The sequence below is a fragment of the Podarcis filfolensis genome (genome assembly GCF_964270895.1).
Source record: "Podarcis filfolensis genome assembly, chromosome: 4".
Lineage (NCBI taxonomy): Eukaryota > Metazoa > Chordata > Lepidosauria > Squamata > Lacertidae > Podarcis > Podarcis filfolensis.
This window is the reverse complement of record NC_139607.1, coordinates 34,915,088-34,921,586: the sequence shown is the minus strand read 5'-3', so window position 1 is coordinate 34,921,586 and position 6,499 is coordinate 34,915,088.

Here is a 6,499-nt window from a genome sequence, read left to right as displayed (position 1 = left end):
CCATATCTGCTGCCCGATCAGCATCAATTCAGGTGTGAAGGGTAGGGAGAGCAATGGACCTTTAATATGATATCCTGTCATGGGTTTTTAAGAACGTAGCTCCCTTCCCCACCATTTGCAAGCTGGCATTTGCAAGTCTTCATCCATCAGCCAACTTGATTTTAAATCTCCAAAATGTATTGTTGCGGGGGGGGGGGGACTCTCAGAAAACTTTTTGTCTGTCTAGGTCCTATTTATAACCAAATGAAGGGTATATGAAATACTACTTTGTTCCACCACTGCTTAATTTCTCGCTCTTTGATAGTCAATTAAAGAACATCATGCTTAAAGTTGACTCTGATTTAAAAGACATGTTTCTATTTTTAAATGATAGGGCACCGACATCTGTGAAGCATAATGCAACATCGTTTTAAAGAAAGAAAAGAAAGAAAAGAAAAACAGTTTAAAATGTCAAGCCCACTTCAGTTATTATACTGAGCAATGCATTATTTATTGTTGTTGTTGCTGCTATTATTATTATTATTATTATTATTATTATTATTATTATTATTAGAATTTCTATGCCGCCCTATACCCAGAGGTCTCAGGGTGGTTCACACTCAAAAAAACCACATTTTAAAAGGGCAATTAGCTCTATATGGCTTCTTATTCTGAAGACTAAGAACAATAGCACTTTAAAAGACTGCATGATTAAAGCTGGCTCCATACTTCAATATCATATTAAATTGGAGTCTTGAGCAATCTCTTACCAGAGAGACAGGAAATCCATTAACATCGACCATGCATTGCAAAGCAGATCTTTCGATTCAAACAGTTGCACATAATGTGGCATCCAGAACTTGCAGTGGTCATCTGAGTACTCCACTATGTGGCATTTGCCCAATTCCACTCCCCCCACAACACAGAGATGCTAATTATCATTTCAAAGTATTTGCAGAAGAATACTGCTAGGTTAGATACTGGCCTTGTTTGCACAACAACAAGTTAATAAGTTGTCTCACAGAGCATCAGACTAACCACAGTTTCTTTTGCCAAAGTTTGGTTTGTTCTCCATCTGCTCTTGCCTCATGCCTTTTTAATTTAGTGAGGATGCTCAAACAAACCATAGTCAGGGAAAGATGATTGATTTGCCGGTAATGCCAAACCATAGTTAAACCATGCCTCATACACCAACAACAAAACACAGCTTCAGACTGGCTTGTTGGCAGTAAACAAGTCATAGTTAAGGCACTGGGCAAGGCTCACACTTAATACTAAGCTTTAGTGTAATCACTCAGCCATGGTTTAATAAAACAGTAATGCCACATCCTATGATGCTATGCAGGTGTTAATTTATTCATTTCAAAAACAAAGCTACCCATTTTTAAAAGGAGAAACTGAAACATTATGAAATAGTAAATATGTTTTGAGTACTCCATAACTCCATCAGGGCTGCTGTTTAGCAAAGCAGAAAGGGCAGGGAAAACATATGCTTAGTGTTGAAACATTTAGGGCTAATCCACATTTACTTTTTGCCTCACAATTTCTAGGCACAGGCCTGCACGTTAAAGTTCCATGTGCCCCCCCAACCCACTCTTTAATGTTGAATCAGAGCAAATGGCAATTTGAGTTCCCTACAAATTGCCCCTTGATCTGATTCAGCAGTAAAGAATGGGTTTTTGTGGGGAAAGTGCTGGGGCGAAAAATAATAATAAATAAAAGCACTCAGATACAGAGCTTTAAAGCATGGACCTGTGCCTAGAAACTCAGCATAAAAGGAAGTCTGGATGAGCCCTAAGTTATGGTCTTAAGATGGAGAGAGGATGCTTCAGTTAGGCTTTACTATATGCAACTGTTCTCTAAGAAGATCTGGAAGATTGGAGGGGGGACCTCTGTCTTTCCCCACCCCCAATGAGAGGGATTCATAGAGCAGGCTTGTTCATACAGAGAAGCTGTTGTAAGTATGCAGGGACCCACCACATATAATATGAGACAATCATAAGGCAAATAGCATAAATACCTAAGAGAAAGATATCTGTTTTCAATCATAAGGAACCGTTTCGCCTCCCACAGAACAAAATGGCATATCATATCTTCTTCAATCAATCGCAGTTAATTTGTAACACTTGAAGGTGAAAGCTGTCTTCGGGCTAAATTTACACAGAATTACTTGACTGCAACATGTGAGTTGCAAATCCCTGTGGAACTTGTCAAAGAGATTAATTATCTGGAGACATTGTGAAGACACAAGGTAACTTGCAGAAAGCGAAAGAGAAATAAATGCCAATGTTAAAAAAAAGGAGGGGTTTCTTTTTCTGAAGTAGCAGTTTGAGGTTCAGTGAGACTTCAGGGTGGGGGTGGGGGACCTTATTGAAAAGCATGAGAAACTGATCAGTTTTGGGGGAATAGTCAGACACATACATGAGAGCAAAGCAGGGAAGCATGAATCTTCAACCAGTGTACACAAATATACTTAGAAGATTTGTATAAAGAAGGAACAGGGTCATGAAGCTGTAAAGGCAAGAGATTGGGGCATAAGTCCAAGGACCCACTCAGCTGTCAGAGGGCCCTCAAACACAATAGGGCTGGCTCACCACATATTGAGGTGAAGTAATACACTTTACCATCTAAAGTGCAATGCGAGACCATAAAGTATCTGAAAATATCTAACTGCACTACTGGGATAAAGTATGTACTTGATACAATTATTGTTGTCAAAACTGCTGCTGTCAACATAACAGCTAAGAGGGGGAAAGAAAAGAAGCTCAGAGCATGCACATACAATTATGCAATTCCATACTAATATAGATCCCCTTAGAGTTTTGCTTAACGGTTTCTCCAGAAATTCACAATAATGATCAGTTTGTATGGTTATAAAACAGATTTCCCTCCTGTCAGAAACTGTATGTCTATGTTTAAAAAATATAAAATGAGCTTTTTCAACACAAGCAAATCTGACTTCCTATATTTTTGAGTACATGAAACATCAAGAAGGGATTATATGTTTTTAGTGTTTTTTAAACAACAACAACAACAAATTTGTACAGTGGTACCTCTAGTTACGAACTTAATTTGTTCTGGAGGTCCGTTCTTAACTTGAAACTGTTCTTAACCTGAGGCGCGCTTTCGCTAATGGGGCCTCTTGCTGCCACTGCACCACCGACATACGATTTCCATTCTCATCCTGGGGCAAAGTTCTCAACTCGAGGTAACTCTTCCAGGTTAGCGGAGTTTGTAACCTGAAGCATTTGTAACCTGGGGCATTTGTAACTCGAGGTACTACTGTATATTATTTGAATGGCCCATTTCAGAATACTAAAGTATTCTGAGTTCATGAAGATGTGAGAGACTCAAAACTACATACATAAATTCCCTCTGCAAAGAATGATTTATTTATTTTAATAGAAACATCCAGATTTTAATTTACTAGCATTTCTGTTTCAAGAGAGAGAGAGAGATTTCTGTAAACTGAGCTGTCAACATTTTTGTACATCATTATGATTAAGACATCTCATGGGCTCTGAATGGGGAACCATTTGAACTGCATGTTCTGCAGCTTTTGAATGGAATTATTAATCTTCTTTCCTTTGAATGGCCCGACCTCAAACCTACTGTATCCTCGTCAATTCTCATAAGCTTCCAAGACAAAAGAAACGTTAATCTAGATTCTGTACCCGGGTCATCTCGATACACTGAACACGCAATTACATTAAATCACCACCGCAGAGCTAACAGCAATTGGAATGGCCAGCATGTGAATAAATGCTCATTTCCCTCATTACTGGAAGCATGGAGTGCCTTGGGAAGTACTGTAAAGTGCCACATACAACAAAGGAGCACTTGGCCTCGTGAACTTATGCTGTATGTCCTGCTGTTACATTACTCATTGTATTTTGATTCAGATAAAGCGGTTCTCGCTGAGCAGAGGGCTTGGGTACAATAAAAAGTTGAACCGTGAGGCAGGAATGCTCGCATTGGCCTGTGCTTGCGTGTTGATCTGCCACCCATGTACCATCTGTAAGGTAATTGTACAGATTTAAGAGGCATAAGCGGTCTTGCAAAGCATTTAAAAGTTTCTATGTGACCTACAGCATGATTCATACATTAGCTTGAAAGGAAAATAGAAATTTAAGGGCCGTATAGTGAATTCAATTAAGAGCATTGCTATAAGGATGATGTATTCCTGGTGATTCACACATATATGCAGGAGGAGTGAGGTGCAAACAAGTAACGTGATCCCTTGTTACATCCAGTTGTGGAAGAAAACCTTTCTTGTGGCTTGCTTTGTTGGAAAGAGATGGAAAATTCCCACTTTGGTAGATGTTTTAAAAGTTGCTGGGATCTATTCCTTTTCCAGCCTCCTCATGACCTGTTTAGGAGCTTCCCAGAGGGATCCAGTTTCCACTGTGGGAAATGGGATGCTGAGCTAGATGAGTTGTGGTTTGATCCAATGGGACTCTTGCCCCCAGACCCCTAAATAAGACTCAACAGCCAGCAAACTGGTGGAATGATTATGTTTATTGAAATGTAAGATCTGCAAATCAAGAACCAATTAATAAGTGTGGGCAGATGAGTTAATTTATTGTAATTCAAAGGGCAAGCACACAAGACATTTCCCATGCGCCTATAAAGCTGTAGTAGGCTGGTGAAATGTGGCCAGCAGATATCCTACAGATCCCTATCAGGGAGCCAGGACTGGACACGGGTTCACCTGATGAGACACCTGTGTTTCTGTGCCATGCTGGTGGAAGAAAGAGGCCATAGGTCTCTGAAAATCTGAATGGAATTTCCCACAGCTTTAAAAGGAAAGAGGGACTGTGAAATTATTAGTTTCATTTTGGATGATTTGCCCTCAGACTAATAGTGTAATCATAGCCTATTCTTATAACATCCAAGACCAAAGAAACATATCGAGTCCTGTCGTAAATTTGTGTTATTTATGCTATGTCCTCAACTAGCACAGACTGTTTCAATAAACAGGTTGCCAAGACCTGCTCAAAGATTCTTCAGTTTTTGTTTCTTCTACACATCGGTATTGACCTCCATTCCCTCCCCCCCTTACATGTCTTTTAGGAACAAATAGTCCCTTTTAGGAGGAAGGGGGGGGGGGGACAAACTGACAGGCCTGCCAAAACCAACAACTAGCCTAAGTCAGAGTGAGCCACCGATTGTCAAGCTCCCGCAGGCTTTGCTGACTTGGAATATTTGTATGGCATCCTTTCCCCCTGCTTTTAAAGTAATCTGAGCTATAGGACGGGAATCTTAACCACAAAGATGACAAGACAAGACATGCTTTGAAACCACCCGGAGAATTACGGCTGCCATAAGACTGATTCATGGCAGGCTCAGATGAGTGGCCAAGTTCTCTGCAGTTCTGGAGTCAGTAAAATTATCCAGACATAAATTAGCACAGGATATGCCAAAAGGTAATATTTAATACGAAGTTGATAAACAGGACACCACACCTTAGGGAGGAACAATCTCAAACAAGGACAAACTTACGCTGTGAAAAACAGCTACCTGGAGAGGTGGGGGAGCCCTTTCAGACATCATATTTGATTACTGCTACTGAGAAAACGTGATATTTACCCTTATCATTGCATCATCACTTTAACTCATGGGATACACCCTGTGCTCAACATAACCATGTGGCACACCTATCTCTTCTGCTGCTGAGCCTTCTGGCCTCATCTTGCAATGACATTCCACACACACTTTCTGTCGGTACCTGTGGTTGGGTGTGTAACTGTCAACTGAGGATAACTCTTTGTGTATCCTTGTTTCAGACTAACAAGCTGCATCTCTGGAATTTGTCACCGTGCAAATGGTACTGGTGTTCAGTCATGTTTCTGCCTAATGTATCATATACTTTGATCCCTGTACATTTAGAAGGAGTCAATTCCTGGCAGGCCAGAGGCCTGTAAAGATGGATTTAAAGGGAAAGACAAATTTGACCAAAGTGGAAGCAGGAGTTTCTGGGACATTTGGACTTAAAAGAAGTAAAAAAACAAGATTTGGATTACAATTTTAAATATGGTGGCCTGGCAGGAAGAAGTATGGACCTTATGGGGACAGAGCTTCTCCGAGATCTGGCGTTTAACATAAAGGACTATCAAAAAAAACCGGCAGAGAGGAAAGGAGAGAGACTTAAGGGCCTCAGATGTGAGATCACCAGGCTGATACCAGATGGATTGATGGACATTGGTTGGAGATTGAAACTGGGAAAAGCGGGGAGTGGGGTTTTGGGTATCCAAAGGCGGTAAAAATATATTCTTTTTTCTTTCTTTCTTGTAAATAATCTGTTTTGCTATTTTAGATTAAAATGGGGAAATCGTGAAATGGAATTGGGGTCGACTTTAGAAAAAGGTATTAAGAATAAGATTTGATGTATCAAGATTGAGATTTATGTTAAAATTGGTTAAACAAAAAGGATTTAAATATAATAAGGTAAAATTTGGGGACAGGAACTTGTTGAATTAAAAATTGAATTGGAATACAAGAAGAGGAGATGTGGGGAAGT